This window comes from Haemaphysalis longicornis, unplaced genomic scaffold, assembly GCF_048455015.1.
Source record: "Haemaphysalis longicornis isolate Haplotype H1 unplaced genomic scaffold, Haemaphysalis longicornis Haplotype H1 scaffold_8, whole genome shotgun sequence".
Taxonomy (NCBI): Eukaryota; Metazoa; Arthropoda; class Arachnida; order Ixodida; family Ixodidae; genus Haemaphysalis; species Haemaphysalis longicornis.
In genome coordinates, this window is record NW_027526445.1 from 143722421 (window position 1) to 143747586 (window position 25166).

Here is a 25166-nt window from a genome sequence, read left to right on the forward strand (position 1 = left end):
TACATTTATTACCGTGGTGCCGAATACAGGTGCTACATCCATCGTCAGAAGATGGAGGCATGCCTCGCCTGTGGTGACAAGGGACACCGCGCCGACGTTTGCCCACGTCCCAACCCCACGCGCTGCAGGAGGTGTGGGGACCATCTCGTCGACTCCTCCCACACGTGTGAACCAAAATGCGCCCTGTGCGGCGGCGCACATCCTCTGGGAGATCGTTCGTGCAAGCAACGCTTCAAGGCGACACCTCCCCGTGGAAAGACCACCAGCCTCCACAAACAATGGCGAGAAGATAGCGCTGCACTGTCATCACCGCCAGAAGTCACTACCAAGTCTCCACCTACTTCCCATGAACAGCACCCAACTGCCTCCCAAGAACGACGTGCCTCTTCAGCTTCTGCAGCAGCCACACCACGAGACACCACCCAAGAGAAGAAAAAGGCATCGTCCCGACCTTCCAAGTGGGTAAACTGGGCAGCAGCGGCGGCCTCCAACTCATCTTCCCCATCGAATGAATTAGTCGAGTTAAAGCAGTTACTTAATCAGGTTCTCGAAGAAAATGAGAAACTCAGAGCCGAGATCAAACAGCTCAAAACATCTCCCCCACCATCCAGCGAATCCGATGACTCAGCAGTCATGGACAGTGATAACCCGCCTTCTTTTCACTCAACCCCTCCTAACCCTCCCCAAATTGGTTCTTCTACACCCTACATCACCAAGCAAGATTTAGAGAATTCTATTCAAAAAATCACAGAAACTATCACCTCCAAGCTCGCTACAGAATATGAACCGTTCTTCAACCTTGTGACGAAACTGACCTCCCAGAACTGCATTGGAAGAGCGGTTATTGACAGTAGAGTCACGCCCTAGCACCAAAAAAGCTTCCAAGCCTTACGACAGGCCTTCCACCTCCCAAATAACTAGTTGATCATGGCAACTGCTAGTTATACCATTTGGCAGTGGAATTGTCGTGGGTACCGACGTAAGCGCGGCAACTTGCAACAAACCATTGATAATCGAATTCTAGGTCCACCCCAAGATGTATTGTGCCTTCAGGAGACAGGTGTCGTGGCCAAACTATCGGGATATAAATCCTTCCCCGACTCAAATCCCATTCCTACAGAAACAACTATTTTGGTTCATCGCAATATCCCTGCTGTACAACACACTCTCGAAAGCGAGATAGACCACGTTTTTGTGGAAATCATACCCCCCAGAAAAGACGCCCTCAGTCTCTTTATTCTCAACGTTTACAGCAGCCCTCGCTTTCATAGGCATCGTTTTCATTCTCTCTTCAAAAAGGCTGCTCTTGTTTCACGGAAAAACCCAATCGTCATAACAGGTGACTTTAATGCACACCATCCAGCGTGGGGCTACAGAAAGAGCACTATCAAAGGCCGATCATTATGGGAAGCAGCACAACAGGAACAACTTACCCTCCTCACAGATCCCGCATACCCAACCAGGCTGGGCAACAGTGTTAGCGTAGACACTACCCCAGACCTAACCTTCAGCAGATATGTCAACCCCCAAGCCCAGTGGGTAAACACGCAACAGGATCTAGGCAGTGACCACAAAATACTGCACATCAAAGTCCCCCTTAAGCACATGTCCCGGCAGGTGAAATCTGCCACCATCGTTGATTGGGACGCCTTTAGACATGCCGAACAATCTCCTCGTCTCACTAAGGACACTCTTTCCGAGTGGGAGGACGGTCTGCTCAATCGCGTTAAATCGGCCACACGTGAATTAGAAATCGATGCGGACCTTCCCCAGCCAGATTCACGCCTTGCTCATATGTGGCAAGCTAAAACTAGCATGCAAAAACGCCTCTCCCAACAGAAACACAACCGGAACCTCCGAAGAAGGATCGCTCGACTCAATCAAGAAATAGAAAATTACTCCTTTAAACTTGTGGCTCAAAACTGGGAGGCCACATGCGAGTTTATTGACGCCAATTTCAATTCGAAAAAAACTTGGAACATCCTCCGTCATCTAATTGATCCCAGTACCACTAAAACAGCTCAATCCCAATCCATACAATACCTAATTCACAATTTTGAAGGATCAGAGCAGGACCTTCTGAACTACATCACTAAGAAATATGTCCAACAGAGTCCACCCATTCAACACCCCTCATACAGAGGCAACTCGAACGACGAATTGGATGCCCCCATAACTGAGGCCGAGGTAAATGCGGCCATACAGCGGCTGAACTCCAGATCGGCCCCCGGACCAGATCTGATAACAAATAAAATGTTGCGTAACCTAGACGATTTATCAGTGGAGGATGTCACACGACTCTTCAACGAATGCTGGGAGTCTGGTTCTATCCCGGAACGGTGGCGTACTGCCAAAACGATCCTAATTCCTAAACCCGGCAAACCACCACACGTAGATCACCTTCGCCCCATATCATTGACATCGTGTTTGGGTAAACTCTTCGAACATGTTATCCTTTCCAGATTAACTAGTTTTGCCGAACGGACACGTCTCTTTCCGCCCTCCATGTTTGGCTTTCGCCCTAACTTGTCCACCCAGGATGTTATGCTCCAACTCCAGCACCATATTATTGACCCGGCTTTTGCCCCTGTGCGGACAACCAAGGCTATCCTCGGCTTGGACCTTACACGAGCATTCGACACCATCTCCCATTCGGCGATTCTCGCGGGTATAATGAACTCACATTTGGGAGAGCGGACTTACAACTATATTCGTTCTTTTCTATCGGACAGAACGCTCACTCTGCACCTGGGTCCCATTAAAACGTCCTCAATCAGTTTGGGAAGCACTGGCACTCCCCAGGGCTCGGTCCTGTCACCCTTTCTTTTCAATATCGCTATGAAAGACCTTCCTCCTTTACTATCGACCCTACCGGACCTCCACCATTCCCTTTATGCAGATGACATCACTCTTTGGATCTCCAAGGGTTCGGACGGACACATTCAGGACACCCTTCAAACAGCTACCCAAATGATCGAAACATACACATCTAGCCGCGGCCTCTCCTGTTCTCCACAAAAGTCCGAGTTTTTCCTCTTTCGGCCCAACTCACATGACCCCCCCAACATCTCGATTACCACCCAATCTGGCAACATCATACCTACCGTCGACGCCATCAGGGTCCTTGGTTTGCGCCTCCATAGCAAGGGACACAACCTAGACACTATCCGAGAACTTGAACGTGGGGTATACCAAACTACGAGACTAATATCTCGAATAGCTTCAAAGCACAAGGGTGTCAAGGAGGGCAACCTCATTCGACTCATACAAGCCTTTGTCCTGTCCCGAATAGCGTACTCGACCCCCTTCCTAACCATAAAGCTAAGTGAACGAATAAAAATTGACGGCTTGATACGCAAATGTTTTAGGGTAGCCCTCGGACTCCCTCCAAAAACCTCCAACGACCGCCTCCTTGCACTGGGTGTCCACAACTCCCTTGACGAGATTGTTGAGGCGCAACGCACCGCCCAATTAGAAAGACTCACTAAGAGTCACACCGGTCGGCACTTGCTAGCTTCCTTAGGCCTTTCACCACCCACCTCCAACCATCAGCAATTGGTAGACATTCCCCCTTCCATCCGCCAGAGGCTCCGAATCAAACCTCTTCCGCGAAATATGCATCCCGTACACAATGAGGATCGCAGACTGGCTCGCGCGAGAGCCCTTGAAAAAGCGTACCCTCCAGGCTCCCCCATGCTATACACAGATGCAGCAACCTATCCTACCAGAGCGGCTGCTGTAGCCACAGTGGTTGACTCGAAACAAGTCCAGCTCGCTTCCGCCTCCTTATCTACGACATCCCCCACGGCGGGAGAAGAGATCGCCATCGCGTTGGCTATGACCCACAGTCCCCACCTTCAAACAACTATAATCAGTGACTCTAAATCAGCCATCCTAAATTTCCTTTACGCAAGAGTTTCCCCAGCAACTTTATCAGTCCTGCTGAAGGCACAGAACAATCGATCGCGTTCTTTCACTCTCGTCTGGGCTCCCGCCCATACCGCGCTACCTGGAAACTCAGCGGCCCACGAAGCTGCTCGAGCTTTGGTCTACCGAGGGCTCGATGGCGCCGCCAATGATAGTGAGATATTCACTCTACGGGACAGGCTGCACACATACGGGGACATCCTCGCCCATTACCGCTTGGAGCGTGCCATTTTTCCACCTCCTCACCCATTTCTATCCCGATCCTTGGCGGTCATATATCGGCAGCTCCAGACCCGCTCCTTCCCCACCCCTGCCATCATGTCAGCGATCTTTCCCGACACCTACATAGACGAATGTCCATATTGTTCGGTCCATCACGCATAGTTATCCCATATCATATGGGCCTGTGATAGCATCCCACTATCTAGGCACCGATCCCATCCCATTCTCCTTACTATCACCAGCGAGGCGCGCTGGGAGGCCGCCCTGCGTGACCCAAACCCCCAAATTCAAGAAGACCTGGCCCGCTTGGCCGAAGGCACCGGACCCCTGCCGAAAAGGGGCCCTGCTGCCCGATGGACGACGGAGAAGACGTCGCCGGCCTAATCGCCCCAGCTGTGGCCAAATAAAGTTCAGTCTGTCTGTCTGTCTTTACAAAAAAATGGGCAAAAACTGAACATACTTTTTTGTGTCAACGAAATTATGTTGAATGCTCTCGAGTGTTCTGTGGAGCATCAAAACGCTTCGTAAACGCATTCGCGACGGTTTAATATACAACAAAAATGGTCAAGCAACTGTTGTAAAAATAGTTGATTTAGTAAGAACATGGAAGTGTTCAGGAATATTTCCTAAAACAAATTGGCTAAAAGCGGCACCTTCATCTCTGTGAAATTCAACCCACTAAAGTATGCGCCTTCCGCCCCCCCCCCCACCCCTCCATCCCCGTTTATTACAGGTAAGCCGCCCCACAGAAGATATCAGGACCTGGACAATACACCTAATCCAGCTCTGCAAAGAAATTAGTATTTTCTGTATCCGACAGTAAAAGAGGCACAACAATTAAAGGAACGACCATTTGTGGGCACTGTTTAATAAATGAATTTCGCTGTCAACTGGCGCTGATAATTAAGCAAGGCTGGGCTGAAGGCTGGACGGCTGGTGGTGGCGCGCGGGCTCACTTTCGATGTGGGTGCAGTGGACCTAACATGGGGCGTTTGTGCTGCTGCACAGCGAGACTGCTTGCCCTGCATGCAGTGGTCGTCCACGGGCCTCAGTACAGTTAACGTACTGTAGCTGAACTCCAACGCCGGTATCAAGGCCGAACTTCCCGCAGCTTTAGTCCGGCTGGAGTCCGACGACCGCATCTCGGCTGTCCTCCAGTGGCCGTACTTCGGCCGCACACAGCTAGATTTGGAATGGCCGGAGCCCTACGGCTGGAATCTGGCCATACGAACGGAAGCCGGTCGACTGGCTGACGGACACTGGCCGTTGGACAGCCATGGAAGTACGGCCGTATACGGCCAAAAGGCACACATTTGGACACGGGCCCAACACGGCTGCCGGGAAAGGGCAGAACATAAAATCACCGGCCGGAGTACACCGGCTTGAGTTGGGCCGAGCAGTCCTGTGCTACCTGGGTATTTGTGTGTGTGTATATATATATATATATATATATATATATATATATATATATATACACATAAATACCATGCAGCGATGGCGTAGAGGTAGAACACCCGCCTCGCGTGCAGAATGACCGTGGTTCGAATCCCGGTGCCGGACAATTCCCACGCGTATTGATGGAATTGCACAAAGGGTCTTGGGGTGCGGCCTGACCCCAGCAACCATTGTCGGTAATGCACTCCCTCACCAGAGCAGGACTGGCCACCCTGGTGTAGTAACGGCCACAACCTCCCATGACTACGCCAATTAACCCTCGGCCCTCAGTCCCCAGCGGCTGCGAAGCAACTGACCACAGCGGCGGTCAGACCTGTGACGCAGCAGAGGGTGCTAAGAATCCCTGGATCCGGACAGGCCGCCAATGGAATCTGAACCTGGCAACGTTTAACGCGCGAACCTTATCTAGCGAAGCAAGTCTCGAGGTGTTGCTCGAGGAATTAGAGGGCATTAAATGGGATGTAATAGGACTTAGCGAGGTTAGGAGGGCAGGCGAAGCCTTTACGGTGCTGAAAAATGGACACGTCGTATGTTACCGTGGTCTAGAGGACAGAAGAGAACTGGGAGTGGGATTTCTAGTCAATAAAAGCATAGCTGGCAACATAGACGAATACCATAGCATTAACGAAAGGGCAGCAGGTCTTGTAATTAGGCTCAATAAGAGGTACAAGCTCAAGGTGGTGCAGGGCTACGCGCACACATCCAGCCACGACGACGAAGTAGTGGAACGCCTCTATGAAGATGTGGAATCGGCAATGGCTAAAGTAAAAACACAGTATATTGTTGTTATGGGGGACCTCAATGCTAAAGTAGGCAAGAATCAGGCTGGAGACAAGGCAGTTGGGAACTATGGTCTGGGCTGTAGAAATAGCAGGGGGGACCTACTAGTTGGGTCTGCAGAATGGAATAACGTACGCATAATGAATACCTACTTCTGTAAACGGGAGAGTCGGAAGTGGACCTGGAGGAGCCCGAATGGGGAGCACAAAAATGAAATAGACTTCATATTATGCGATAACCCTGGCGTCGTGCAGGATGTGGAAGTGCTCGGAAGGGTAAGGTGTAGTGACCACCGTATGGTAAGATCTCGAATTAGGCTAGATTTGAGGAGGAACCGCAACAAGCTAGTACGAAAGAAGCCGATAAATGAGCTAACAGTAAGACGTAAAGTAGAAGAATTCAGAATCGCGCTGCAGAACCGATATTCCGCCCTTAACGAGGAAGCCGAGCCTACGACACAGGAAGCCAGCGACAACCTTACACGCATTATCACGGAGTGTGCAGTAGAAGTCGGGGGCACTATGGCTAGACAGGATACTGGTAAACCTTCACAGGAGACGAAAGATCTAATCAGGAAACGGCAAACTATGAAAATCTCTACCGCAGCTGACAGAATAGAACTAGCCGAGCTCTCAAAGTTAATCAATAAGCGTAAGACAGTTGACATACGGAAGTTAATTATGGAGAGGATCGAATACGCTGCAAAGAACGGAGGTAGCCTGAAAGCAGTGAAGAGACGTCTTGGCGTGGGGAAAAATCAGATGTATGCACTTAACGATAAGCAAGGCAATGCCATCACAAATAGGGATAAAATAGTCACAGTGGCCGAGGAGCTCTATAGGGATCTGTACAGTAGCCGGGACATACAGGATAATGCCGAACGAGACAGTAGTTCAGAGGAGATAGACGTCCCACCAGTAACGACCGAAGAAGTAAGGAAGGCTTTGAAAGAAATGAAAGGGGGCAAAGCACCTGGTGAGGATCAGATAACAGCAGACCTATTGAGGGATGGCGGAGAAATTGTACTTGAAAAACTGGCAAACGTGTATACGCAATACCTACGCATTGCAATAACGCGAACATCATCCTAATCCATAAGAAAGGCGACATGAAGGACTTGAAAAATTACAGGCCGATCAGCTTACTGTCAGTCGTCTACAAGGTATTTACCAAGGTAATCGCTAACCGAATCTCTGCAACCTTAGATTTCAGTCAACCTAAAGAACAAGCAGGGTTCGTAAAGGTTATTCAACAATGGACCATATTCACACGATCAATCAGGTGATAGAGAAGTGCGCTGAGTATACTGAACCCCTATATATAGCCTTCATAGATTATGAGAAAGCATTTGACTCGGTCGAAACCTTAGCAGTCATTCAGGCATTACGGAACCAGGGGGTAGATGTGCATTATGTAAGAATACTAGAGGATATCTACAATGGGTCTACAGCTACCATCATCCTCCATAGGGAAAGCAGTAAAATACCTATAAGGAAGGGTGTCAGACAAGGAGACACAATCTCTCCAATGTTATTCACAGCATGCTTACAAGAAGTATTCAGAACGTTGGATTGGGAACAGGTGGGAGTAAGGGTTAATGGAGAATACCTCAGTAACCTCAGATTTGCTGATGACGTTGCCTTGCTAAGTAACTCGGGGTACGAATTGCAAAGCATGCTTTCCGCACTGGGCGAACAGAGTAGAACCGTGGGCCTGAAAATTAATATGCAGAAAACTAAAGTAATGATCAATAACCTCGGGACAGCACAGCAGTTTGAGATAGGTGGCGAGGCAGTGGAAGTGGTAAGCGAATATATCTACTTAGGCCAAGTTGTGACCCCAGATCCCAACCATGAGGCAGAGATAATTAGAAGGGTCAGAATGGGGTGGGGTGCATATGGCAGACATTCTCAGATAATGAATAGCAGCCTACCATTGTCGCTGAAGAAGAAAGTGTATGACAGCTGCATCTTACCGGTACTCACCTACGGGGCAGAAACTTGGAGGCTCACTAAGAGGGTTCAACTGAAATTGAGAACGACTCAGCGGGCAATGGAGCGGAAAATGATAGGTGTAACATTAAGGGACAAGAAGAGAGCGGAGTGGGGCAGGGAGCAAACTGGTGTTAAAGACATATTAGTAGAAACTAAGAAGAAGAAATGGACGTGGGCAGGGCATGTAATGCGAAGGCAAGATAACCGCTGGTAATTAAGGGTAACAGAGTGGATCCCTAGAGAAGGCAAGCGTTGCAGGGGGCGGCCGAAAGTTAGATGGGCAGATGAGATCAAGAAGTTTGCGGGGATAAATTGGTCACAGTTGGCACAGGACCGAGGTAATTGGAGAATACTGGGAGAGGTCTTTGCCCTGCAGTGGGCGTAGATAGGCTGGTGATGATGGTGACAGATATATATATATATATATATATATATATATATATATATATGCACAGTCAAATCTATGTACAGCAAACGCCATATTAGAACCTTATCAGATTAACGAACATTTAAGAAATCCCACGCTCACTGCTTATATACTTTTAATGTAAATTTATTTCACTACTACGGACTTCAGAATACGGAACTTTTCAAAATAACGATCGTTTTTTAACTCCGTGACATATTAACAACGCCTCAGTACTAGGAACTGATATTTTGAACTCCAGAGATTCTTATATTTCAGTGAAACAATCGTTGCAACCGGAGACGTAGGCTAGCAGACGACACGGCAAAGCGCAGTAAGTGGAGGCCTTGCACCTTGCTCCACAGAAAGCGCAAGCCCATTCTAGTGGTTTTAAGGGAAAAAAGTAAAAAAAAAAGAATGAAGTTAAAGCTAAAAGCGGATAAAAAAAGAAGGTTGCGCGGCCTATTTAGGCGACGGCGCTTCAGGTTTTAGGGGCGCCATGGAGCGCGAAGGCATGCCCAGAGGTTATATATCGGGGCTCAGAAAACCTGGTGCAATGTGGGAGGAGAATGGAATGGAATGGAGGGATTATAGGAGGAGGCCAATAGGCCCTGTTGGGGACATGGGAAAAGGGTAGGGGAAGATGGTTTATAAAGTCTTCACTGCACTGTGAGGGTTCACTTAGCACGGTATGCACAGTTGAAGTTGTGGCGAGAACACTCTAATACGACCATGATCGAGATATCAGGAGCCGTTCAGGAGACACAAAGGGTGTTTTTTTTTGTTTTGTTTGGGGGGGCATCTAGAAAGTGGGTGAACGATCCGCCATCATACTACTTTATAGAGGCCTGTTTTGAGACCGAATTCTGCAATTTGCTTTGCCGCAGAAAGGAACTTTTTTTCTACTTTTTTCCGCCTGTCGTTTTTGAGATGCCGCAGACAGGGCGGAAGCCTGGCTTATAGCAGCGGTACAGCGTGATATATGAACGCAAGCTGGCTATATTTTTTTTTCATCCGTGACTTGCGTTCGCGATGCCGAAGGCGGTTGCTAATCAGCCCAATGTGCAAGTTGTGGCAAGCTCCGGTGTCGCTCGGCTCGCTATCTCCCCATGTTCGAAACAGGAAAAGGGTTGTTGCTCTTCTGCACAAGGTTGCAATAGCAACAACTTGCCCAAGGCTCCTCAGCGGCGCGTTCAGAGCAAGGGAAGTTGTGGTTATCACGTGTATGCAAACGGAACACACTAACGGAAGAGTGCCTTTCTTTTATTAGAAGAGGGAGGGGAGCGCAGGCTGCTTCCGGTGGCTGCATCCATCTTTTTTCCTTCTTTTGCGGCCCTAGAACGATGCCCCGCTGCACTGCTAGATCAGCAGACCCGTCAAAAAACCCACCGCTTTATAAGTGGTAAGCTTATGCATTGATCTCCAATGGGAGGCCTACCGATGGCCCGGAAAAACCGTGTTATATCCGCACTATATAAGCGGTTATGTTATAAATGGTCTACACTGTAATTTTTTGTCTTAAATTTTGCGATTTTCGCTACAACGACCTTTCAGAATAAGGAGCGATTTGCCACGGCCCCCTGAAGTTCGTTATGCCGAGATTTCATTGTATATATGCGTGAAATGTGTGCAGTAATGTACAAATGAAAAGAAAACACGAAAATATGAACTAGCTGAGAAGACACAAAATCACAGAATATGGATATTGGAGAATAAATAGCGGTTCGCTAGTGGTATATTTGGACAGACACAATTTCAATCCTTCTTTCTGTAATAAACCCACCCGACAATTACACTTAAACGGTAAGGAATCACGCTATTGGTGTGTTTTGGATCATATTTTCATGTTCGCGTTTCATTCGTCCATGACTGTGCACCTTTATGGGTTCTTTTGTTGGTTAGTTTCTTTCCTGATCATAATGTACAACGTGCCTCGAGCTAAACTTCTGAGCACCATTGTATAGCTTCATTTATTCGAACCGGAGTGGGCAAGATGCTCTTTTGCGCTCCCGTAAAATGCTGCTTTGTTAAGAGAAACACGTCTTGAAGCCCCACACCAAAGTCTTGCCCGTTAAACGTGACTGCACAGAACAAACATTTCAGTGTCTTTGGTAAAATATCGCTCGTGTTATGCACCAGGAACAGGTAAACATTGTTTCCTGAAATGCAAGGATGCCATATTGTTTAATGATGCCCGCCAAAGAACTCGGGAGAACTTTGACGTGACACCCCATGTACATATAGGTGCCGATAGTTTGCATTACATTACTTTTTTTAACCGCATTCTGTAGCTTACTGACGTGTTGGTTTCGGCCAAATCAACAGCTCTCAAATGCTGCACAAAATCATGCGTGGGTATCAAAAAACTGGCACCCGCGGCCCATTCGGTGCTCGTGGCTTGTGCCATGTTATACCCCGTGTAAAAATTGCTGTTTTGCGCAGTTTATATAGTTTTGTCCTTCCATCGGATATTCAGCCGATCCATGTGCGTATGTATTTATGAATGATTTTCAACATTTGTTATATTGCATTTTATTTTAATACAAGCCACATCGTGCACCGGGCTCGTTTCTAGCATTGCTCAAAAGAGAGGGGCAGTAACCAAGGGGAATAACAGTGCATTGCGCTCGGTGCATTCGGGCAGTACTCGAATTGTACATATCGGAGCGGAATGTTTCACGCGGCGGGGACGGCACCGCTGACACTGAACGCTGGCCAATGCTCCACCTATGGGTGGGTGTCGTCGAGGAGATCCTTCCTACGAGCTTGGCTGTCTGGATTCGTAACCCTGACACGCATCGCTATGACTTCCCGCTTAACGTAACCCAATTGTGTGCGAGCGACATGGTTGTAACCTACCAGAAATGTACTGTCATTTTAAACCCTGGTGGAGCACAACCATTTGGAAGCGATTTCAACTGTGATGTAGTTGCTCCCAGCGCCACTGCGACCAGAACACCCATACTGAGCTTGGATGTCACCCAAGCAGCAGAGGCCGATAGCCAATGATTGGAAACCCCATGGGTCCCCATTGGCTCCCGAGCTATCGGCCACTCATCGGTAACTCGGATGAAAGATTGATAGAGCGCCAAGCAAAACGCGACCGGAAGTAACGTCACACGGATAGCCCATCTAGAGTGAACTAGAATAAGGGAGTGTCCCGAGCGGCGGCGCCGAGCCGCTCCGGTTGGCGTCGACACCGCGAGGTGGCGCGACTGCGCCCTTTCGCAGCTGGTCTGGCGCAGTGAGACTACGCGTCTGGCCTTGCACGATGATGTTCTCGCGTTCTCTTTCGGCTTTCAAAGGCATTCAGAAGCTAAGCAAGATTCTAAACGGCCAAATGTAATTTTTGCTTTGCTTTACTTACTGCTGCTCCAGGTCGAGCACAAGACCTGTGACCTCGATATGTGGTGAGCCGTTCTGGTTGCAGGCACTTTAGTTCCGCTATCCGCGATTTTGATTCACCCCGAGCTTTATATCTGGCGCGGACGCTTCTGAATGTCAATTAACTGTCACCTGTGTTCTCCGCAACCCGCCGAATACTGCCTGACGATTGACAATTAACTACTTTTTCCGAACTGGCAGGTGTTCAGCATGGACTGTTAGTCTCTGCACAGGGCAGAGCATCGGTTCTAAAAACACGTCATTGCTCGTATAGCAGCATTTAAGAGCGACAATTTTTTTAGCTGAGGTGTTGCAGTAAACTCAGATGTATTATTCGGCGCATGTGCGCAAATAAGCACGTTGACCCCCCTCACCCCCAATCTCCTAAAATGAAGATTAGACCCGCCGCATATCACAAAAACGAAACTAACTGCTGCTTGCTTGCCAATATGGTATGGAGTCTTTACTATTTTTTAGAGATCAAGGGTGCTATCAGGCGAAAGGCAAATTATTTTGTAATAATTTCTTGTTATAATTACTATAAAAAAAGAACAGTAACTAATGTTAACACTTACATGCAATGCCACATGTTAAGCAAAGTTGTGTATAGCTATATAATGACCCAGCTTCACCTTTTTGAAACCCGATTACAATTTTTATAGTACACATACAGTGAACGAGATAGAACAGATTACCTTTCAGTGTGCTGTCATGTTTATTTCGCAATTTGGTCCAGTACTACGGGCATTTACCTAGTTTAGCATACTTTGCAGATTGCCGTCTTTTTGCATTGCATCTGTTGATGCTTTTGATGCAGAAGTGAATGCGGGTCGTGAGGTAAAACGCACCTCTGCTGCAACAGCCTTACAATGATCACTGCACTCAAGTTCCCACCGCTGCTTAGCCTTCACCACACTCAAAATGTCAAGGATGATATCCCAACGAAGCTCAAGAACACTGAAACATTCAGTGAACGCGTTCTCCATGTTTAGCACAAACCGGTGCAGAACGGCCTGTACACAAACTGGAGCTCGCACACTGCAGCCGACGATTCTGTGAGGGGTTTGTCCTAATAGTTACAAATACGTTTGCCCATTCAGTCAGGATGCATCTGTTATTTCCCACACAATTCGACGCACAATGTAAATTCTGTGCTCAACCAGGCACTCTATGGCACATAATATGGGAGTGCGTCAAGAACCCAGACCTCCCACCTCCTTTTCCTTCCCCTACTCCTGAGCAGTGGGACATACTGAGTTCCAGCTCCCTTTCTCAAGATCAACTTCTGCTGGTCGAGAGGGCCAGTCGAGCCGGGACGGCACATGGTTACCTGAAATGAGGAACCACCCCCCCTAAAAGCTCGATAAAAAAGCTTGGTCTCTCTCTCCTGCCGGCGCAAATTGCGCTTCCACTTTTTTCGAACCTCTTCGTCTCTTGGGGCGGCGAACAAATACGCCTTTGGAGCGCCCTGATAGCCGGCGTGACAGCCTGGTCAAAACAGTGCGCATCAGTTGTTCTTTTCGCCATCATCCTTACATGCTGGTCCTTGACGAAATGCACTCTCTCACTGTTTTAAAAAACACGTCAGAACCTCCACACCGATTCCACCGAACGCGCGTGCATCCACCGCCTTCCAAGTTCTACGTTTCGTCCGGTCTGAGGGCTGCGGCGACGCATGAGGCTAAAAGGAGGAAATTATTCCACGTTTTGATTGGCTCCTGAAACCACTGTCAGTTGGGGACAAACGTTAGGGACATTTAGGGAATTTGTTGTTGCAGCGAGCAGGCTTGATGTGGCTTCGCGCGTCGCCTCCTAGGGAATTCCCTGTAAGTAGCCGAGAGAAAGCGATGGCCAGTGTCTAGCAGCAGACGACACAAGAAACGGCTGGAACTGACGCTTCCTTTTGTAATTACTTCAATTTACGGGTGTCTTGCTGAACGATTTTTTTTAATGCGGAGCGTGCCTGCCTGACCGTGTCCATGGTGTCACCCCGAGTTTGTCCTGCGCTGGTTCCTTTATTCTCAAAAAACTTCAAAATTTCTTTCTCCTCTGTGGCCCTAATATATTACTGCTGGCCCGCGCCAACCAATAATCAGATTTGGAGGACGTCTTCTTCAATATTTCTCCGACACTTAATTACCTCTGCGTTTAAGTTTCTGCTTCTTTCAAGAACGATGAGAAAATCAAAGAGAAATTCCGTTCACGGCTGCGAGATTTACTACAACCGCGCGTGTACCCGGGAGAACAGTTATCGCAATAGCAGTTTTACTTGTGCGCACGCAGTGTGCCACATTTAAACTAAAAAGAAACGTAGGATGAGATACTGACCCTTCTAGTCAGTTTCCAGATGTGGTCATTCCAAAATGCATATTTATTGGCAATAGATGGTAGCGTAGCTTATTTAGTGGATCTAACTCTTAACAAAATTGTGTTATTGCAGGATCCTTGATTGCTATGACACTAGCCCTTTGAAGTAACCGATGTAAAGCAAGCATTAGATTGCTTCCAACTTACAGGCTTCAAGAGCAGATGTGAAGGCCAGTATTAAAATATGCAAAATCTTGAGAACCTGCTGTTGTAAGAGAACCTGCAGTGTAGCGTCTCAATCTTTAATAATGTCTTCTTGTGAAGACCTTTAACATGTTCCTCGGACAAATGTCTTATAACTTTTCAGCTTGAGAGGTACTACTTGAATTGGTAGTGAATGTTGGCTACCTGGCAATTCGTTTAAACTGCAGCATAAATACCAATAAGTGACCAGGGGACGATGACGTGCAAGTGCTTGGGTATTGTCCTCCATGTTATTTCCCCGTTCCTGCACAATGTAAAAGGAATATACCAAATGAAGGAGACAGTTTTTAGTTTTATTTATTCCCAGTTTCACGGCCATAGAAGACGACATATCAGAGGTGCTCAGCACAAACATTGTAGGTGCATCCAGATGCTTGTTGAGACCCCTGTCACTGAAAAGTAAAAAAGAAATAGCATTTTGAAAACTGGTCAAGCACTACATATGTTTCCTTAGGAGCCTCCCATTCACAATTCAAATGAACAAACAGCTTAAACACAGTACACTATTATTGTGTTGCTTGCGTGTACGTTTTTTAGTATGCGTGTGGACACTGACGTTTCTGCTGTATCTTTTTTCCTTCATTTTTTTTCTTGTACGCACATGGCAGAATTCTCTTATGTTATTATTCTTCGTTTAATCTGCTCAGGTACCGCACCCCTCATTAATGTCCGTGGGGCCATAAGGGTATCTTGAATAAATAAACATAGAACACCAAATACATGGTGCTACATCTACAAATTAACGTTCCTGTAGCAGTTAGAAAATTTATAAAATAAATAATAAAATGGCACATTTCCACACATTTCCTAATACAAATAAAAACACGGCCAACTCCAGCTTTCTTCAAAATTTTGTGTACCAGTCTCTTTGAACCAGGCAAAAAAACTGCAAACATCTTGAAAACAATTTTATTTGCACGTAAATTGCAGACAGCTTAACTTAGGTGTCGCAGAAGCTGTTGTACAACAATGACTTACTTGCTCGTCTCTGTTTTTCTGATTTTGCCCTTCTACGAACAAGTCACATCCTACAGTCGCAATGAGGTTGGTCGACCTGTTAACAGTTACAAAATAGAAAGCTATTGTATTGTGCTTATTTCTAACATTATTTTAAAGTTCTTACTCTCACTCCTGTGACACCTAAGGCTGATTCAGCTGGAGAGCACCCCTATGTTGGCAGCAAATTCTATAGTGGTATGAAGTGGCAAAGATTTGGAAAAACAAAGCCTTTTTATGATGTAAGGATGATGCTCTACCAGGTGAGTGCAAGGGTGGAGATTGCTTCACCTTTGCACGATAATGCATTAATCACGACTAAGTTCAGTTAGGTGTCCTCGACATTTCAGAGAAGTGCCGAGCAAAAACTGTTTTGAAGAACAACTCAGAAATACTAATGGCCAGAAATGGGCGGCCAGAATGTTACGGTCTCTCTTAACTCCAAACTAAAAACAAGTCAGCTTAAAACAAGTAAAGAATACCTTAAAGGAGTAGCACCACTATTAAACGTTCATAGCATGATTAGGCTCTACTTAAAAGGAGTACTTGAAATATCAAAGCTGAGATAACTATGCAAAAAGTTTCCTTTGTAGCTGCAGATTTTAGTAGCAACCATTCAGTATAACATATTTTAAATAAATTTTAATATTTGCATGCACAAGAAAGCTCCGAATGAATACCCTTTCGACACTGGCATAAGCAAGATACGTGGAGTGCCTCGCCATGCAGTTCGCCCCAAACTGCCGACATTAGGGCTCCAGTGACTTAGCCAACACACTGGCTGCTGATGGTGCACGCTGCACTGCCTTGTGAATCATGTCACAGTTTTGGGACTGATATCGTGCGGCCCAGACGCGTGCGGCCATGGCCAGCTTGGGCCACTCTAGAGCATGCATCTAGTCTGACCATGATGCAATGAGAACAGCGACATCAAGAGTGCCATTATCTCATGGCGGCCGCCTTGGTGTTCGTTCTGTCCAAGCCAAAACTGACACGAATAAACAAGGCTCAAAATAATTATATATCCTGAGGTTGACTATCTAATGTTCCATTCTATGATTCCTGGGCTGGTAGGCACCCATAGAAATGGGAAAAATGTAACACGAAAATTTCATACCAGTACTTTTTTAGAATATTTACATAGACAAATGAACTGCAAGCTAATGACCCTTTCTGCCAGTTGTTGCCCCCATCTGTCCACCATTCCTCAGCTGAGCATGAAAGACTGGTACAATAAAGTGTCAAGTTTAGATTTGACAAGTTTGCAAGCTCAGTGATTCACATTGAACTTTTTGTGAACTTTCTTTACAAGGATTTAACCTATAACCACTCCTCCCTGGCTTGGCTCATGTACAATGCTTAAGCTTCACGCACATACTGTACTTGGTACAGTTTCATTTACTAAAGTGAAGCCTCCAGCCTCTCGCTGATGTGTCTGTAGTCCACCCAAAATGCACTGCAGAAAGCCAACTTTTTCTAATGATGACGATCGTGGGTGAAGCGAAAAAACATTAAAACGCTTCCCGTGATCGGAATTGAACCTGGGTCCCTCATGTTATGAAGCTGACATCTATCCCACTGCGTCATTCCAGCACAGTCGAAGCAATCTGGATTTGCATAGAAGTGGAAAATTACACAGGAAATGTACACCTCCATCTAACGACAATGGTTGTACACTACGGAAGGTCATGGATTGCCTGCATCAGTAAAGCTCTAGAGAGCACAACTGCAGCGCATCAGACCGTCCCAATAAGAAACAGGTGTTCAGTACTGGGCTGGTTAATTTGGTGTTGGACTTGGTTTCGGAAAGCTTCACATACCCCATTTTTGTCGTTTCAACAGATGGGCAGTTGATTTTTTGTTAAGTCTTCCCGTCAGTAACTAGGACACAGCTACATATTTGATGGTCATACTACCAGGGTGGTCTGCGAGCAGACACAGTCTGTCTGCGGCTAATTTTGAGTGTACCACAAAACGACCCACTTGTGGAGGCATACACCTGCTTTCCATGGGTACCCAGAAAGGATGTAGACCAAGCCTTGCTCTCCAGGCCCTGCACCAACATCGTAGGGGCCAAGTCCAAGCACTTCTTTTTTTCCACTGGAAGCCCTCCTATGCAGATGCTGCAGGAACAGGATTAAATGCTGTGTCAGCACAACTGAAAGTTGGGTAGGCTAATAATACATCTTTGAAAAACAAAATGCGTAAAAGATGGCGACGTGGAATAAGACCACACAGGACAACCGACTACAAGAAAAAGAACACACATACAGCGCATTGTCCTGTGTTGTTTTCTGCAAAAGCAGAAGTGGGCAATCTCTGCCGCATTGTTAATAACAAGGATTATTCAAGTAAAGGGAGGAACGAGTGCAGTGTTAACTTTGCGCAGCCTTTAGTTCATTGTACGATTGGGCCCAAATGCTGCCCAAAGGGCCCAAAATGCCGCTTAACCTTCACTGCCCCTTGGACGATCTGATTCTGCCGCTGTCATTTGGTCTATCCTTTCTCTCTCCCTCTTCCGTCTTTTTTGGCTCACGATTTCACGCTTTTGTTTTTCCCTTTGGCCGCGATATCCTTACGTCCTCTGTACAGAAGCGACGTTTTCCATTCATCTCCCGCAACGCAACTTAACTGCCCGAAGAGCTAGAACTCTGATGCGTGCACACGACATACTCGCGAGATTAACGCTATCAAACACATGCATACTTACGTTCGAGGCACTGCACCTCACAGATCCAGGACAGAGCTTCGGGGGAGTACACGCCACCGGTTCGTTCAAACTTGAGCAATGTTATGGGCTCCTACACAAAAGGAACAACAGTGAAACGCCTGAAACTGCGGCCGGAGTGTGTGGGGACATAGCATCGTAATTTGAATTTAGCGTGTGCTGCATACTTGAAGAAACAAGGACTGGGAAAAGACAAACCACAGGCACGTTGGCTACACGAAGCAGGTGTTGGTATGCGCGACAACGTCTGGTTTGTCTTTTTCCATTGTCTCTTCCTCGTCCAAGTATGCAGCGCACGCTAAATTTGAATTCAAGATTAAACATCAATTGTCACAATACTATCGGGAACGAGAATGACAGCTAGGAGGCCGAGGCGGCCATGCAAACAAGAATACACAGTACAGTGGTGTAAACACAAAAACTACAACAAACATAAAATAATAACGTTACTGACCTTGCTGGGAAAATGAGCGCATAGATGCCCTCTTTTCCGCTCTTCCGCGTCTGTGACAGCAAACGCCAGAGAACGCCATGGCTGATCTACGCTGAGCTCAGGCTGCAAGTCTCTTGAAATGTGGTAGTAGTATGTAGGTAAGAAAGACACCTGATCGGATAGGAATATCGCACCAATATTAGCATTCACGGTATATTCACGCATTTGCAGCTTCAATTGATAGCAATCAACACAAACTGACACGCTGGGTACTGACAGCGCAAATCGTTCACTAGGGATGGACCCAGGGAAATGCTGCGCCTACTTCGGCGTTGTCCCTAGGCGCTCAAAAACAAGCTCAGTGACGTCACGTTTTGATCACGTGACCCAAGGATTTCTTTCCTCCTTTTAGCCGCTCCGTGCGGCGACAGCGTGGGCGCGGCTGACCGGCTGCGAGATCGTGCACGAGCGCCCCTAGCCACCCTAGCGGTGGTCGACGGCGCGCGGCACGCCGAAAGCAACGCCGTCTCCGCCCGCTCGGGCCACTCCCCTATTCTAGTTCACTCTAGCCCATCGGAGGCCGAGCTTCAGCTGACGGATAAAAGCGCATTTTTTCCACGCGCTTGCCGTGCGCATCTGAACACGACGGTTCAGCTATTCAAAAGTGCAGCGTATTCAAAAGAGCGTGAGAGATAGCGTTACATGTTCAGTATGAATGGTATGAACGGTCCTAAGCAACGGTGCCTGTGGGACTACTTGAGCGTTGTGTCTTTGCGCGTCCTTTTTCTCCGCGGTGGGGCTGGTGAACGGACGCGTCGCTCCGACGTCTCTGTCTCTTTTGTGAAATTGAAACCGCCGTAGTACTTCTGTACGTGTCTGTAAGGTGCGTTTTGGTGTCGGTGGCTGTGTTTGAAGTATACCTGACTGGTGGAATAACATCGTTTTCCTGCTGCAGCCGCCGCTGAAAACGTAAGTCACCATTTCATTTCTCCTTGCGCGGTACGGGAGAGCTCGCGCTCGTTCCCGCCAAAACTTCAGCTGCCGTTTATACTGGCGCTCGTGAGTGCTGCTTAGCGTTCTTGGTTCTTGTGAAGAATTAAGTGGTCACATACATGTACTTCCATTTGTGTGACGCCAGTTCTAGCTATCCTTTTTCCGGCTTTGTGTTTTCCGAACAAGCGGCCGTACACCCACTGCAGGTTCACGACGTTTAGCATGCGTTGAAGCTAGACTCGTGTGCAGTATAACAGTTACGGATGTATTAAGCAGGCTTCATTAAACTCTAGCTATAAATGAAGCTTTCGTTTCATTATTTTCTTGAGCAACGCAAAGATATTGTCGAGCGACAAAGTAATTAGACTGCCGCGGGGATTCTCCGTCGGTTCCGCTCGCATCTGGCGCGCCGGACGAGGCAGGAGTGAGTGAAGGCGACAGCAACGCCGTAACCAGTTTAAAGGGACACTGAAGTGAATTTGTCAAGCTCCCGTTTTTGCTTGCACTGCGTAGACTGGCTCAAATTAGCACACTTTTCATCGTTTATCCGGTTGACAAATCGGTAATTATTTTACAAAGCGCGAAAGAAGAAAAACTACCATGCGCGGTTTGCGGCGGCCGCACCAACTAAGGCGGGCGCCGTGATTGGACGATGCCCAAGGTTAGCCATCACACAAGTTTCGGTTTCGGTTTCGGTTCTGTAAAACATAACCAATGGCTTTGTTGGATGGGCATTCTCAATATCTCAGTAATCATCGTACCGCGCTTCTGCCATGTTGTCGGCTGTAAAATGCACAAGATAAGCCTCCCAGGACGGCTTGTAGTCGTAGCATTCACTAGCCGAGACCTACGCAGTGCATGAACGCCCTCCGCGTACCCGCAGACGCCCAAATGTCATGCGCTTTTCCCCCATATTTGGAGCTTGCCTCCCTCATGCCTGTATCGTAAAAAGCGTGTTCGCACCAGGCCAAGGGTCTGTTCATTCTGGCCTGTGCCCACTGCCTGCAAGCAGTCGGTGCTTATGGCAACAGCACGCCAACGAGAACTCGCTAGCGCGCCAGTGCCAGCCTGCGCGCGTTTTGTGAACTAGTTCGTGTAGCCATGAACGTTGCGGCCCCAAAAAAGGTGAACTCAATATAGAAAACATCGGCGGAAAACAAAAAAGTTAACTTACAAAAAAAAAAAAAGCACGTACCCGCGGGGATTCGAACTCGTGACTCGCAAAACATTTGCAATGAATTCCTAGCGCCTCAGACTGCTAGGCTACGGACCGGTTTACACTTTTATTTAGTTTTGGCATTTCAAGCCGCTTAGGTGACTATTTGTTGTATTGCGATCGTGCAGTAAGCGTCGCCCGAGTTTCCACAGTAGCTCACGTCTAGCAATTGCATTTCGTAGACGGAAAAGCGTTCGCAGATGCGTAGTCGTGCTGCTGACCGCTGTGCTTGTTCGCCCAGCGCAAAAAAGTGCTTCCCGCGCCCTAGTTTTACGCTGTACGGTAAAAATATCAGTTGATTTTATTTGCTTAGTACCTATATTGACTTCGCTGACTCTTCTCCCGCCTTCAAGAGGCCTTATATTTTCCTACTGGCGTACCAGTCAGCGAAGCGTCGCATGTGCAGCGCTTGTGTGAAGCGACCTTGACTTGGAGCTAGATACAGTGTACAAACAAACCAAGTAAAGAAAGGCACATTCTTCCATTCACAAACGTGTCCTGGCTTCGTTTCAACTAAGCGAACGAATTGCGACCAAGCAATTTTTTTTTTAACCTCCTTGATTGCGACGACCCGCCGGCGGCCGGCGGACGAAACGCTGGGCCGACTGACTCTGTCGGCCGGGGAGCCGTGCAGTAGCGCAGCCGTGGCGCAGCCAATTGCCAGCTCATCCCCTCCTGACGTCACACGAAAACGCCACAGAAAATGGGCGAGCGTAAAGAGAGGAGGACAGCGTTTTCGAATTAGTTTTTCTACTAAATAAAATCGCGTAAACGCGCCTAGAGTGGTCGAAACATGGCCTGGGGACTCCGGACTACAATTTGCGCTAGTAATCCCGCAATGTTTACATATCACTTCAGTGTCCCTTTAATACCCAATCAGTTAGGTTTGGCGCGTCGCTTTAATGGTCGCTTTATGTGATTACCCCTAAAAAATATAACTCATTTAAAGGTCACAAGGTTTCTATTCAACCGCCAAGTTGGCATAGATGTCTTGCAAAAAAAAAAGAAACGTGAACGACCGTGCGTTCCGAACCCATTGTGTAGTACGTTGCCTTGTAGTCCGTTGTTAGAAAACAAAACTTACGCTAATAAAACGTTGACGGCACGACATTTCAGTCGCGATTAATTGTTTATGTGGCTACAGTAGCCACAACAGAATTTCACGGAACCGCTGGCGTGTTGCTTTGTCTATTGGACTTTTTTTATATTGCCTTGCGCGACTGCAATAACAGTGACGTCCATTTTCGGTGAAATTCCTGACTGTTTTCTCAAGAACGAGCCAAGTAACTGCTACCGTAAAACGCAATATCGAAAAATGAATAGTGCAGTACGTTTCATGTTTCATAGCGAGTGCTAACAAGCTAGAACTTTAGGCTGAATATTTTCACACGGACATGCGGTAAGGCTAAATGCACGCTAAATGCACGCTGCTTATTAAGCAGCGTGCATTTACATTATAGTGAGCTTTTTTTTTTTTTTTTTTACTTATTACAGGCGCTACGATGTAAAGGTGTTTCCAGTGGACAAGTGGTGGATGCAGCAGAGACAAGCCTTCCAAGCTGGGCCATTCTGCAATAGTGCTGTTCAACAACATATTGTGATCTTGGCAGGTCGGCGAATTACCGGGGATGAGGGTCTTGCTTTCATTTACCTGAAAGCTTCTGTTTTGTAGGCATCTCAAGCAGTTAAACGAAACATCATCGGTTCGCACTTCATGAGCAGCGCTTTTTAAAATTTTTTCTCGACTATTGTGTTTGCTTTCGTTTTTGTGTTCGTATTCTTGCCACTGTTAAGCCAGTTTTCTCGGAAATTTGATGTTCATAATAAAAAAAAACTAAACAAAGAGACCCGGTGTCTTGTTGCTCAATTGTTTTTGGCAAGTCACGTAAATGCTTCGCAAAGTTGATGCAGTTCGGTTATTGTGCCTCGCGGTGCGATTTCTGTTTTATACAAGCCATTGTACAGGAAATTATTTGAGTGCGCATTAGTTATTAATGCGTTAAATATTTTCCTCTATAATGGCATGCATAAAGCAGAAATCGGGCCGCGAGGCAACTCATAAAATAGGCATTGGTCATAAGGGCTGGCCACAAAGCCAAAAATGTGCATGAAAATAGCGTGGGGTCCACCCATAGGCATTATCAAGGCAACATACTTTGCCAAGCGTTGTCCAATATTGGCCTTCCAGCATGTCACCTTTCCCAAGCGCCAGCCAATAATGGCGGCCGAGTTATTGCCAAGCTCGGACAGATTGGCCACTGATGATTTTCCATGCTTGGTCTTGGCAATTTCTACTGCTTGGGCAGACAGGGGCTATCACATTCCTACACAATCCGTTCAACCGGTTCTGTCTTATTTCTGCCGACTACGCAGGTACCACCCCATATGGCAGAGCCCTTTCTCAAACAGCCTACTCCACATTCCAACAGCAGGGTACCACCATTGGAACTGATGCAAAAGTTCATTTTTCCATGGTATAGACGTTCCCAGCACTACACAGTTCAAATAGTACCTTCTATTCCATTTTTTACATCACTTTATTTCCCCCTGACTTTTTGCCTGTGTGATACTGCCTTGATTGTCTTAAGGGCAGCATCAACAGGTCAGGGGTGGATACTACCAGCGACTTGAGTACTGGTGGAAAAGGAGCAGGAAAGAAATCAATAAAGGGTCATCGCAGCCAGAGGTAGCGGCGCGGCAGAATCAAAAAGAAAGACGAGTTGTGGGTTAACTAAATTTAATTAAATGACTATGATATGTGAGGTGGCGCATGCCGTCACCCCGATTCAAAGGGGAAGACTTTAATCATCATCGTAATCACATCTGCCCTTCAGAGGTACGTGTGCCAGGTGGCGTACCCTACTTTGATGCTGCTCCGCCGGCAACCCCTGCGCGCCATTGTCGCTTGATTTCATTGCCAAGCACTAGTCTACTACGGGAGGAATAAAACCGGCCACTCTCTCTCCCCTTTCTTCCTAATCATCTTTAACCTGTTTTTTTTCCACGCATGCGTGACAGTTGCGCCAGAGGAGTATTCTGTATATGCACGACTGCCGGATTTTCCTTTCGCCAAGGGATATAAGGTGCTTTGTAAGCTTACTTCATAGTCTTCTGCATGTGCCAGGACTCAGGGGCACTGATTATAGACCGTTTACAGCGAGCAGCTAGGCCCACATTAGCCAGGTGGCACCAGTGCCGCACTCGCCACTACTCTTGCTCTCATGCTACAAACTACTAGCCTTTTCGTTAGCTCAGTTGGTAGAGCGACTGCTCCGGTTAAGCGGTGGTCGCGGGTTAGAACCCTGCACCAGGATGAATTTTTCTTCAACTGCGAAGTTACTGAGAAAGCTGTACAGCTTTCCTTTGTAGCCGTACCGCTGCACCGAGGTGGGATCTCAAACTTTGCTTTGTACTGACCTTTTCCGGTTTCGGTTTCTTCGTATACTCCTATTTGTCCGCTTGAAGTGCGTCATTAGCAAAATGGCTTAGGCACAAAGCAAAGTCATAACTTAATATTGTGGACACAGATGGAGCTCCTGTTGGTCATCGCGAAATGGAACAGAACGTCTGCGGAAGCACTCCAATGTACGGCAGCATGTGAAGTCTCAGGCACGGCACCACCAAGCGTGATTCAGTCATTCGCTCCCAACAGTTCAGCTACCCTCTACAGACCCCATGTGCCACACTTATTATCACATGTAGATCAGATGTAGTGTGGGAAGCAGAAAAAAAAGTTATCGATTACAAATGCGAGTCGGAACGTATGCTCAGTCTGCGCCCTCAGTGAGCATCACACCACTGTGAAGGGCACTCTCAAGGACACCAGTATCTGAAATCTTGAGCGATACATTTCGCTGCGCAAGTCATTAACTACTAATACAAATGGTACATAATACTAATACTAATTAATACTAACGGTACATTTTCAGCATAGTCTGATGCAGGGCCATCACTGAGGCTGCATGAAATGGAAGTTTGCTGCTACAACTCTCTGTAATTAAATCTAATGTAGTGTTCCGATAGGCGGCAACATGGTTCTTGCATTCAAGCCATTACATCAT

At 47.1% G+C, this 25166-nt stretch overlaps 1 long non-coding RNA gene across 1 annotated transcript; it reads right to left on the reverse strand.

Moving 5' to 3' along the window:
* Window positions 1–15011: 15011 nt before the first annotated feature.
* On the reverse strand, window positions 15012–19221 carry LOC144148162 (uncharacterized). The gene is made up of 4 exons (XR_013317983.1): window positions 18918–19221; window positions 18446–18536; window positions 17735–17858; window positions 15012–15131 (listed from the first exon to the last, which is right to left on the reverse strand). It is a non-coding gene; the product is annotated as an uncharacterized LOC144148162 (long non-coding RNA).
* Between the last annotated feature and the right edge of the window lie 5945 nt (window positions 19222–25166).